This window comes from Zalophus californianus, chromosome 2 (assembly GCF_009762305.2).
Source record: "Zalophus californianus isolate mZalCal1 chromosome 2, mZalCal1.pri.v2, whole genome shotgun sequence".
NCBI classification, from domain to species: Eukaryota; Metazoa; Chordata; class Mammalia; order Carnivora; family Otariidae; genus Zalophus; species Zalophus californianus.
This window is the reverse complement of record NC_045596.1, coordinates 33,954,466-33,967,411: the sequence shown is the minus strand read 5'-3', so window position 1 is coordinate 33,967,411 and position 12,946 is coordinate 33,954,466. Positions and strand designations below refer to the sequence as shown.

Genomic DNA, 12,946 nt, shown 5'->3' with positions numbered 1-12,946 from the left:
AACAGTGCAGTTCATATAATGGCAGTAAATTATATGGTATATTGTAAAACGTGGTCTGGAGATTAAAAGAAGAAGGAAGATGTTTACTGTATCTAGATCAGTTAGAATATTCCTTTTAACTTTTGTGTGGAGGTCTTTTGGTTACAAGAATCCCTGTGTTGCAGCAGAATTAGCCTTGCTGCTTCCTCGATTTAGTTCCTATATTTTACATTTCATGTGAATGAGGAAGGACTGAAATGTCAGCTTTATCAGGGTGGAAATTTTGGTCAGTGCTTAAATCTTTTTTTAAAGATTTTTATTTATTTGGGGTGCCTGGGTGGCTCAGTCGGTTAAGCATCTGCCTTCGGCTCGGGTCATGATCCTGGGGTCCTGGGATCAAGCCCCACATCAGGCTCCCTGCTCAGTGGGGAGCCTCTGCCTGCCGCTCTGCCTACTTGTGCTCTCTCTCTCTCTGTCAGATGAATAAAAACCTTTAAAAAAAAAAGATTTTTTTATTTGACAGAGAGAGATAGCAAGACAGAGAACACAAGCAGGGGGAGCAGCAAAGGGAGAGGGAGAAGCAAGCTCCCCGCCGAGCAGAGAGCCCGATGTGGGGCTCGATCCCAGGACCCTGGAATCATGACCTGAGCCAAAGGCAGACGTTTAACCCAACTGAGCCACCCAGGTGCCCCTAAATAAATGAAATCTTAAAAAAAGAAAAGAAAACTCGTAAAGGTAACAATACCTGGTATTTGTCTGGTATTTGGATTAGAGGCCATCTACATGTTCCCATAGTTCCCTGTGCCTCACACACATCACAGTGCATTCCTTAACCTAAGTCCTTGCAGGAAGGACTGGGTCTCTCGTCCGTGGTTGGGTCCTCAGTGCCTTGTCTGGCAGCATTGCAGTTTCTTAGTAAATATTTGTTGAATGAACACATAGTGTTAAAATTTCTATAATGCTTTCATATTTGGTTTTATCAGTTGGAAATCCCAGGAAGTTGGCTGATAGTATCACTGCAGTTTCACACATGATGGAACGAAGGTTAAAGAGAATAAATTAGTTATCCCAGAAAGCCTCAGGTCCTAAGTAGCAGAGCTAGGACTACAAGCTCTAAATCTGCTCATTTCTTCATCCCCTGTTCTTTCCAGAACAGCCTTTAAAACATTAATAAGCATAAATTCCCCCTCTTTGCTCCCCGAGTTAAAACCCTCTCTACTTGAGAGCATGACAGGGGAAGTTACCTTATGAAACCTTTTCCGAATTACCTACTGTCTTCCCCATCAGCCACAATCTTTGTTGGGTGCCAGTTTGGATTATTCATAATAGATTCTTCTAAGTTGCCTGTGATGGGTGCCCATGATACATTCTTTTTAGGAAAAAAAAAACAACAATTTTAATGCTGTATTCTTTTCTCCCAAACATTTTAAGGTGTAAATTTATTAATACTATGAATCTAAGTTTTTAAAGTCAAATTTCCAGGGGCGCCTGGATGGCTCAGTCGGTTAAGCATCTGACTCTTGGTTTTGGCTTGGGTCGTGATCTCAGGGTCCTGGGATTGAACCCCATGTCGGGCTCTGAGCTCAGTGCAGAGTCTGCTTGTCCCTCTCCGTTCCTCTCTTTCTCTCTCTCTCAAGTCAATCAGTCTTTAAAATAAAATTTCCAAAGTGGTGGGAGGAATGTTCTCCAGTGTATTTTTGCCTAGTCCTCCTGGTCATTTTGAGATAGAAATTTCTTTCTTTCTTTCTTTCTTTTAAGAGTTTATTTATTTTTTGACAGAGACAACGAGAGCAGGAACACAAGCAGGGGGAGCGGGAGAGGGAGAAGCAGGCTTCCCGCGGAGCAGGGAGCCCGATGTGGGGCTCGATCCCAGGACCCTGGGATCATGACCTGAGCCTAAGGCAGATGCTCAATGACTGAGCCACCCAGGTGCCCCGAGGTAGAAATTTCTGAAGTGTTGAATTGGCTTGGCTGATATTTCTGGACTCTGGCTCAAGAAGGAGAAACCTTCCCTGTGATATTAGGATAGAAAAAATAAAACACCAACCAAACATTTAAGAGTCTCAAATGGTGGCAAACATCTGGGTGCACGTTTTGCCAAAGGCATTCACTGAAGCTAAAGACCAAGCAACACACAGCCAAGGTTCTAAGAAAGGACTTCAGAATCAATGAATCTGATCTAATTCTAATTTATGTTTCGTCTCTGTTGAGAAAGATCATTTGGTGGCTCCAGCAAGATTTTATCCGATTTGATTAGTGGGTGAGAGTTGGTTCTCCCAGACCACTAAATTTGAACTTAACCATCATTACCTTACAAATAACTTTAAAGAGGGACGCCTGGGTGGCTCAGTCGTTAAGCGTCTGCCTTTTGCTCAGGTCATGATCCCAGGGTCCTGGGATCGAGCCCCACGTCGGGCTCCCTGCTTGGCGGGGAGCCTGCTTCTCCCTCTACCACTCCCCCTGCTTGTGTTCCCTCTCTCGTTGGCTCTGTCAAAAAATAAGTAAAATCTTAAAAAAAAATAAAATAAGGGGCGCCTGGTTGGCTCAGTCGTTAAGCGTCTGCCTTCAGCTCAGGTCATGATCCCAGGGTCCTGGGATCGGGTCCCACATCAGGCTCCCTGCTCAGTGGGAAGCCTGCTTCTCCCTCTCCCACTCCCCCTGCTTGTGTTCCTGCTCTTGCTGTCTCTCTCTCTCTGTCAAATAAATAAATAAAAACCTTAAAAAAAAAGAATAATTATCTTAACAAATTAAACACACACACACACACACACACACACACACACACACACACAAATAACTTTAAAGAGTTGAACAATACCCCAAAGCTTTGATTTCATTGTGACATGGCAACACAAATCGAATTCTCTTTGCCCACTGTGGACATTGACCTTTAGTATTAGAACAGAGCATCGAGGGGAATAAATAAACTGCCAGTATTGTGTTTCCTCCAGGATCCAGCCATGGAAATATATGGTAGGGAATTGAGGAGCAGTTTTGCGTGGAAAAACAAAAACAAAAACAAAAACCCCTGCATTTTCTTTTTTTTCGCCGGATGCCTGGCTTCTCAAATGAGGCGGGACAAGCTATTGTGTTTGTTCTGGCTCTTACAAAGCGAGATCACATCATCCCTCGATGCGGCTTGTTTTATTCGCAGCTTCACAACCCATGGCTTTGTTGTCCTGCTGCACAGTAGGGCAGGCTGACGAGCAGTGTGCTGGATCCATACAGGCTTTTCAGGGAGCGTTTCTGAGTTTGCATTTTGCCATCTGTCCTCTTCTCTCCCCTGGCTTTTCAGACTGTCCACCTTGTGTTCGACTCTTCGGTTTCTGATTGGGGTGGCGGGGATACTACCATAGGTGGATGCTAAGAAAGAAGTGGAGGTGAGCGGTATTTCAAATAACTGAGCAGAAAAGAGAAAAATCTTGCTCCCTCTCTGAGGTTTGTATCAGACATAAGATAGGAAGTATTAGGATTATGTTATGTTATTTCTCAGCGACTGTTGTTTACTTAATTTTTTGAAACCACTAATGTCTCCTCCTTAAGCTTTGGGTCATCTGGTCAGGAAGAGGCTGGGACCTGATGCCATAAATCACTTGTTTCCAACTGGTGGGGTGAGCGGGCGTCCTTCTTGTCTCTTACAGGTGGCTCAGTGCAAGTGTCATATTATCTCATTGAAAACCTTTTGTCCTGCTTTGAGCCGTGGGTATGTAGTAGGACCAGCAAGCTTTTGGTGTGATCGGCAGTTTCTGGTCAGGACACCTGCTGCCTGAGCACAGTGCGACCATTGTTTCTCAGATTGAACGTGCTCTGGGCACAGCCACCACATCTTTTTTAGCCCGCAGTTGAGCCTTTGGTGGTTTTTTTTGTTGTTGTTGTTTTCCTGCGTGCATTTCATTTTTGGTGGAACAAATGTCTGTCTTGTTCTTCTGGTTTTGCTGGTATGAATTTAATGTGTGCGTGTTTCCTGCAGACTTGTATTTCAAAAAGCGCGTGCCGAGGCATCGTCGTGGTGGAAAGAGTGCTGGGTCCGAGTGGAGGCAGGCGATCTGGACCTTTATGCCCGATCCTCTCATCCCTGCTGTGTGGCCTCAGGAAAGATACTGAAACTCTCTGGGCATCCAGGGTCTTCATTTGTAACCTGAGGGAGTTTTGGGATTCCTGGAATGATGGATTGCCAAGTCCTCCAGTGTTAAGATTCCACCACTGTGTTTTGTGTTTTCTGGGATGCCAAGAGTGTCAAAAATGGAGTGGGTCAAGTGTTCACTAGGGCTGGGCTCTTGTGAGACCATAAGTAACACCAGGAGGCGCTCTTTTTAATTAAGCAAAAAATAATATGGCATGGCCAGTGATAGAGAGTTTTGGATGCATTAATTAAAGGAGGGAAATAACTATGGTTTTCTTATCTCCTTGTGGCAAGTTGTCAGTAAACAAACACAGATTTCTTATTTTTAGGAAAGTAGTGTTATTCAGCCCTGGAAATGTTATTGGACACTTGGGTTTTGAACTTCTAAATTAAGAATTATTGAGCTCAGATGAATGAAGACTTCTTAATTTATTAGCTCTTACTGTTCAGATGAGAAGAAACCCACAGATCAGGCTAATACAGGATAGGCATCCACTTACTGATTTGTATCCCCATCAGTTTAATAAAAATCTTATTTAAAAATATTGTGATTCTACAAGTAATACATATGAGTTGTGGAAAATTTGGAAAACACCAAGAAGGAAAGACAAATAGCTTCTAATTCCATGACCCAGAAATAGTTCTTTTTTCATACTTTTGTGTCTTTAATTATATACACTTAGTTTGTAGAACAAAATTGCGATCATACCATATATATATAACTTTCTTGGGTTCCTTTTGAGATGATTTTTGGGCCTGAGCTTTCAGATGAAGGTGGAGATTAATGTAATATTATGCTTGGCACACATGTGACAGGGTCTGTTTTGCCTTACAGAAATAGAATTGTAGCCCTAGTATCTGAAAATAACATTTGTCCTGTTCCCTCTTGAACAGGCTTTCAATATTTAGCATATATAGATGTTGTCATAATGAATACTATAATGAACAAATGAGGCTTTCTTAATTTATTAGTTCTTAATTGTTCACTAATTGCTTTTCTAAGGTTTCCTCACTTTAGTTTTCTGTACCAGAATTGCTAGCTGTAATATCAGTGAGCATAAGTTATTTTAACACTATTTTTCTGGATGCCTTGATTTCTCAGGCTGAAGCATGGTAGCTGGTGTGGGCCAGGCCACAGGTTTGGCATGAAGGAGGATGGTTAAGAGATTCCTTTTGCCCAAATACATGGTGCATTTGATAATATTTATAATTCACTTGTTGAATATTGATTTCATATATCATTTTTCTCTAGTAGGAAATGAAAGATGATTAGTTTCCCCTTCGGATTATTTAGCCTATAAAATTTTCTGTTACACCATTTGCTTTGCATTGAAAATGCATTCTAAATGCTGAACCACATTGGAATTCTTTATGACCTTCCCCTTATGTGTCTTTCGGTGGTGCCCTTTGAAGTCCTGAAATGTTTTTATATTTGATTGAGATTAAATCTGGGTTTCATTTTACTTTTTTAAAACATATTGAGCAAGTTAATTTTCTGTTCGAGTTCCTAAGGGGAATGATTCTAGCCCTCTGTGTCCCAAGAATTCAGACTGAGCCTTGCCAGAACATTCCTGTGGTTTTCCACAGGGCAGATCACTGTGTTCATGAAATTTTAGTTGTAGCTTGTGTTTTCTGTGGTTAATTAAAACATCTGGCTTTTGCATTTTCCACAAACAGAGTATAATCATTTGGCCGAACCTTTTCAGTAACGATTAAGTGCCCCAGTCCTCCTTTAGGATAGCCCAAACTTGTCTTTTGGACACCTTATACACTATTGTCTCTGTTCATTAATGATTTTAAACAGTTGGAAAACACTTGGGGTTATCCCGCCAAACATAGACTCTTGAGAGAGAGAGAGAGTTTGTGAATACGAATCCCTCCAATGGGCTCTGGCTTTTCCCCTGCAGGTCGGAGCTGCTGTGGGTGAGCTGCTGTGGTCTGTGGCCAAGCATGCTGCTGTGGCCGGATCTGCCCAGCCGTGGAACAGAAACATTTGCTGGATGGAAAATCCATAAAAGAAAGCTGCTGTGAAAGCCGGAGACTGACGCTAATTAGGTAAAATCAGGTTGGTACCAGAGAGGCGGGATGAAGCGGATTGGGTCAGCTAGGGAAAAGCGGTTTTGTTTATTCCATAAAGTGTTTCTGAAACAGCCCCAAACAGTCCGTCCCAATTATTCGAGAGATTCCTAGCATTGCAGAGATGGCCGGTAGATCCTGACGTAGCTCCGGGTGCAGTGGATCGCTGTCTCCTTTCTTCGTCTCCTCTGCCCCAGCCTCTTGCTCATCTTCCTCTCCTCTTGCAGAGAAGAGAAAGTCTTCAGCACAACGTATGTCAGAGTCCCCAACCAGAGGCCCCCCCATAACAACCGCAGCGATCTTCGCTTGACTTTGGAGAGAAAACCTGTTCTTGAGAAAGCATGGGCTTGCGCTGGTGCCTTCAGACTTGCCCTCATTTGTGTTTTCACACTGGGAAGGGGGGCGTCATGGAGACCTGCCATTTCTGTTGGGGCGCTTCTGGCCCTGGTTTGCTTGGCGAGATTTTACTTACTCTTATCTCCCCTTAGACAAAAGCTAGCAACATGTTCATTTTTGGCAGTGTGTGCATTTGGCATGAAGATACTCCTATAGCACAGAAGAAAAGAAGTGTCCTGAAAATAATAGGAATATAGATAAATGGAAAATAGCCTAACGGTAGACCAGGAGAATGAAACAGAACAGCCTCACATGGAACAGTAAGGGAGGGATAATTCATTTTGAGAACGTGTATGATACATACAGGTAGAGGCATGACAAACAAGTCCTATTGGATATTCAGGGGGTAACTCAGCATTATACATCAAGAACAGTTCATAAATACTCACAGGAGCAAGCTCAGCTGTCTTGAGAACCTGTACAGTAGTGAACGTCTGTTGACTTCACCCACCCGGCACCCCTTTCCTCCTTTCGATAAATCACCCAGATTTTCCCTGGGCAGTTAGTCACCCTTCCTTTGTTTTCAGCCTGTGTAGTCGGAGGAGGTGACCTCACTGCCTCTGTTATGGGCATGTGACATAAGCTTGGCTAGTCAGGGTCACAAGGATCGATTTATGGAGGACCCAGTATTTTCACTGACCCCGTTGCAAAGAGGTTTTTCCTTTTTTGTGGGTTTGTTAAGCTGGAGCTGCTAGTTTCCCGCTTTGCCACCGCTTAAGGAAAGCCTTTCTGAGAATAAAGTTAACACAGAGGGGATCAGAGCAGGGAGATACAGGAAGTGAGATGAGGAGGGAGGGGGGCGCGTGCGCGTGCACACACACACACAGACAGACACACACACCCACCCCTTATGACCCCAGAGGCAGCACCCTCTAAAGCCAGCAACTATGGTTTCACTTTCATGGCCCGTTAGGGAGTTAGTTTGAAATAGATATCCGGGTCACTTAGATCCAAACAGGTCCTGATAGGGAATGCCTTCTAGGTGTGAGGTCTTAGCGGGAGATGACTGGCACTCCCTGTCTTTAGAGGCTCACAATGGAGGGGATGGGCCAGATCCGTATTCTGACACACAATGTGAAAAATGTATCACTAGAGGTAAAACTAAGTTCTGTGGGAGTAGAGGTGCAATTATGAATTCTGCTGGGTGTTGGAGAGACTGGCAGAGAGAGCTATTATTTAACCAAAGGGAGAAGTAGAATTTAGTCTTCAGGAACATTAGAAAAAAAATACACTTAATTCAGTTACTTGCTTTTTGAGTCTGAAAGAAAGAGAGGCTTTCCGGGGCTTATAGTTAAAGTAAATAGCAGATAAGGAAGATAATTTCAGAGCTTCACTAGTAGTAGAATCCTGGTGTTTACTGTAAACACAATTGTTTTGGGAGCAACCAAATGAGAGGTTATCAGAAAGCTGTCCAGAGTTTATTTTAACAGCACAGGGTAACAGCTGCTCTTCTCACTAAAACCTCAGTTGGCTTTCTGTTCAAGCAGAATTCCAAGCATGTCATGAATTTTAAAGATTTATTTCTTCTTCTGATGTGAGACTTTATTATTATTTTTTATAATTGACACTGTTTGCTTTCTTATTTTTAATTTTTATTATTTATTTATTTTTTTGGAGAGAGAGAGAGAGAGGAAGAGTGTGCATGGGCTAGGGGGTGGGCAGGAGCAGAGAGAGAGGGGGAGAGAGAGAGAATCTTAAGCAGATTCCATGCCCCACATGGAGCCCGGCGCAGGGCTTGATCTCACAACCCTGAGATCACAACCTGAGCTGAAATTAGGAGTCGGACGCTTAACTGACTGAGCCACCCAGGTGCCCGTTTGCGTTTTTAAATTAACAGATTTTATTTTTTGGGGGTAGTTTTAGGTTACAGAAGAATTGAGCAGAAGGTATAGAGAGTTACCACATATCCCCACTACCACTCAGACTTTTCCCTATTAACATCTTGCATTAGTTTGGTATATTTGTTACAATTGATGAGCCAATATTGATACATTATTATTAACTAAAGTCCGTAGTTTACATTAGGGTTAGCTCTTTGTGTTGTACATTATGTGGGCTTTGACAAATACATGATATGTATGTACCATTATAGAGTCACACAGAATGGTTTCAGTGCCCTAAAAATCCCGTGTTCTGACTATTCGTTCATCCTCCCCTCCCTCTGAATTCCTGGCAACTACTGATCTTTTTCCTGTCTCCATGGTTTTTACCTTTTCCAGAATGTCATGTATTTGGAGTCATACATTATGTAGCCTTTTCAGATTGGCTTCTTTCACTTAGAAATAGGCATTGAAGATTCCTCTGTGTTTTTTTGTGCCCTGATAGCTCATTTCTTTTTAGTGCTGAATAATATTCTATTGTCCGAATGTGCCACAGTTCATTTATCCATTTGCCTGTTGAAAGATATCTTGGGCACTCCTAAGGTTTGGCAATTGTGAATAAAGCTGCTATGAACATTCATGTGCAGGTTTTTGTGTGGACATAAATTTTTAGTTCCTTTGAGTAAATACCAAGGAGCATGATTGCTGGACTGTATGGTATAAGTATGTTTAGTTTTGTAAGAAACTGCCAAACTGTCTTCCAAAGTGCCTGTTTTGCATTTCCAAAAGCAATGAATGAGACTTTGTTTCTCCACATCTTTGCCAGCATTTAGTATTGTCAGTGTTTTGGACTTTAAACATTTTAATAGGTGTAGTTGGCATTTCTTTGTTATTTTTATTTGCAGCTCCCTAATGATGTATGATTTTGAGCCTCTTTACATATGCTTGTTTGCCACCTGTATATCTTCTTTGGTGAGGTGTCCGTTCAGATCTTTTGCCCATTTTCAAGTCAGATTGTTCATTTTCTTATTGTTGAGCTCTAAGAGTTCTTTGTATGTTTTGGATGCCAGTCCTTTATCAGATGAGTCTTCTGTGGATATTTTCTCCCAGTTCTGTGGCTTGTTTTTTTCCTTCTCTTGACAATGTCTTTCTCATTGCTGAAGTTTTTAATTTTAATGAAGTCCAACATCAATTATTAATTTTTTCATGGATTGTTGCTTTTGTATCTAAAAGTCACTGCCAACCCAAGGTCATTCAGGTTTTCTCCTTATCTTCTAGAGTGTTATAATTTTAAGTTTTACATTTAGGTCTATGATCTACAGATATTTTGAGTTAATTTTTGTGGAAGCTGTTAAGGTCTTTGTCTAGATTCATAGTTTGCATATGAAATTACAGTTATTCTAGCACCATTTGTTGAAAAGACTATCCTTTCTTTATTGAAGGGCGTTGGCTCCTTTGTCAAAGATCAGTTGACTGTACTTGTGTGGGTCTGTTTCTGGGCTCTCTGTTCTGTTCCATTGATCTGTTTGTTTATTTTTTCAACAGTACCACACTGTCCTAATTACTCCAGCTTATAGTAAATCTTCAGTTCAGATAGTGTTAGTCCTCTGACTTTGTTCTTCTCCCTCAGTATCGTATTGGCTATTCTGGACTTTTTGCTTCTCCTTGTAAACTTTAGATCAGTTTATCAATATCTACAAAATAATTTGCCAGGATTTTGATTGAGATTGTGTTGAATCTATAGGTCAGGTTGAGAAGAACTGATATCTTGACAGTATTGAGTCTTCCTATCCATGTATGTGGAATCACTCCATTTATTTAGAACTTCTTGATTTCTCTTATCCGAGTTTATAGTTTTCTTTATATAGATCTTGTACATATTTTATTAGATTTATATCTTAAGTATTTCATTTATTTCGATGCCAGAATAAACAGTTTTATATTTTTAATTTTAAATACCAATTGTTTATTGCTGGTGTGTAAGAAAGCAAGTGACTTTTGTATATTAACAATTTGAATTCTGCAAACTTGCTATAATTGCTTATTTGATCCAGGAGTATTTTTATTGATTCTTTGGGATTTTCTGCATAGACAGTCATGTCATCTGTGAACACAAAGACAGTTTTATTTCTTCCTTCTCAATCTATTTCTTTTATTTTCTTGTCTTACCTCACTAGCTAGGACTTCTAGTATGATGTTGAATGGGAGTGGTGAGAAGTATCTTGCCTTGTTCTTGATCATGAGAAAGCATGTAGTGTCTCGCCATTTAAGTATAATATTAGCTATAGGTTTTTTATAGATGTTCTTTATCAAGTTGAAGAAGTTTCCCCCTCTAATCCTGGTTTGCTGAGAGTTTTTTTCGTGAGGCGTATTGGATTTTTATCAGACACTTTTTCTACATCTGTTGATATGATCATATGATTTTTTTCTTTTTTAGCTTATTGATATGATGGCTTATATTAATTGATTTTTGAATGTTGAACCCCCCTTTTGATGGGGATTGTGTTGAATCTCTAGATCAGTTTGAGGAGTATTGCCATCTTACCGATATTAAGAGTTCTGATCCATGGTGGGTGGGTGGCTCAGTGGGTTAAGTGTCCACCCTCTTGATTTCGCCTCAGGTCATGATTTCTGGGTTGTGAGATTGAGGCTTGCGTCTAGCTTCATGCTGGGCGTAGAGCCTGCTTAAGATTATCTCTCTGCCCTCTCCCCCCTGCCCCAGCATGCATGTGCACACGCACTTGCTCTCTCTTAAAAAAAAAACTGGAAAAAAAAGAGTTCTGATTCATTAACGTGGGATGTGTTTCCATTGATTTAGATCCTTTTCTTTTTTAAGATTTATTTAGAGAGAACAGGGGGAGGGGCAGAGGGAGAGGGAGAAAGAGAATCCTAGGCGGAGTCCCCACTGAGCAGGGAGCCTGATGCGGTCGGTGCTCAATCCCACAACCCCAAGATCATGACCTGAGCTGAAACCAAGAGTCAGATTCTCAACCGACTGAGTCACCCAGGTGCCCCTAGATCTTTTTAAATTTCTTCGACAGTGTTTTGTTTCTTTTTAGGCAACAAATCTTGCACTTTGCTATTAAATTTATTCCTGAGCATTTTTTCTTTTTGATACCTTCATAAATGGAATCATTTTTAAAATTTCATTTTCACAGTATTCATGGCCCGTATATAGAAATACAGTTGATTTTTATAAATTGATCTTGTTTCCTTAAGCCTTGAACTTGTTTATCAGTATTGATAGTTTTTTATTGTGTTGTGACTTCCTTAGGATTTTCTGTATACCAGATTATGTCATCTGCAAATAGAGATAGTTTCATTTCTTTTTCAGTCTGGATGTTATTACCATTATTTTTTACAGTGATTTGAAAACTTGGCTGTGATATGAGAAATACAAAGTAACGTGCTTTGGAGTTACTAATGAAATCATCCTATTATGTAGCTTTTGAAAAGAACAAAAGATGATAATTATGAAATTTATCTCCTTATTATCGAGTTAGTTATACAAGTTGTATAATCAATGAGCTTCTTAGCCACTCTTATATCTTTGTTAGGGAAGTGCCTATTCAAATTCTTTGCATATTTTCATATTGAGTTATTTGTCTGTAAATCCCTTATCAGATATATATAATTTGCACATATTTTCTCCCAGTCTGTGGCTTCTCTTTTCATTTTCCTACTGCTGTCCTTAAAGCTCAAAAGAATTTATTCAAATTCTGCTTAACATACAGTGTGATAGTAGTTTCAGGTGTACGATATTGTAAAAATTCAGTACTTCTATACAACACCCAGTGCTCATCACAAGTGCACTCCTTGATCCGTACCACCTATTTCACCCGTCCCCCACCCACCTCCCCTTTGGTGACCGTCAGTTTGTTCCCTATAGTTAAAAGGCTGTTTCTTGGCTTGCCTCTCTCTCTCTTTTTTTCTTTTGCTCATTTGTTTCTAAAATTCCACTTATGAGTGAATTCATATGGTATTTGTCTTTCTCTGACTGACTTACTTCACTTAACGTTATACTCTCTAGCTCTATCCACGTCATTGCAAATGTCAAGATCTCATTTTTTTTTTATGGCTGAGGAATATTCCATCGTCGCTGTATATCACATCTTCTTTATCCATTCATCAGTTGATGGACACTTGGGCTATTTCCATAATTTGGCTATTGTAGATAATGCTACTGTAAACATCAGGGTATGTGTATGTCTTTGAATTAGTATTTTTGTATTCTTTGGGTAAATACCTAGTAGTGCAATTGCTGGATCATAGGGTAGTTCTATTTTTAACTTTTTGAGGAACCTCCATCCTGTTTTCCAGAGTGGCTGCACCAGTTTGCATTCCCTCCAACAGTGCAGGAGGGTTCCCCTTTCTCTGCGTCCTCACCAACACCTGTGGTTTCTTGTGTTGTTGATTTTAGCCCGTTTGACCGGTGTGAGGTGATATCTTATTGTAGTTTTGATTTGTATTTCCCTGATGATCAGTGACGTTGAGCATCTTTTATGTGTCTCTTGGCCATTTCCATGTCTCCTGCCCGCTTTTTAATTAGATT

General features: G+C 40.7%; 1 protein-coding gene across 19 annotated transcripts in view; it reads left to right on the top strand.

The window, feature by feature from the left end:
- APBB2 (amyloid beta precursor protein binding family B member 2) overlaps positions 1-12,946 on the top strand; it is a 356,077-nt gene that overhangs the window by 64,326 nt on the left and 278,805 nt on the right. For 13 of the 19 annotated variants that reach the window (XM_027599383.2, XM_027599388.2, XM_027599397.2 and 10 more), the window contains one exon: positions 6,010-6,167. The exons of 1 other annotated variant lie outside the window; for it this stretch is intronic. The gene's annotated coding sequence lies outside the window, so the exon portion shown is untranslated. Of the gene's footprint in view, positions 1-3,261; positions 3,418-6,009; positions 6,168-12,946 lie in introns of those variants that run through there. 5 more of the 19 variants (XM_027599390.2, XM_027599379.2, XM_027599386.2 and 2 more) reach the window with 3 other exon arrangements.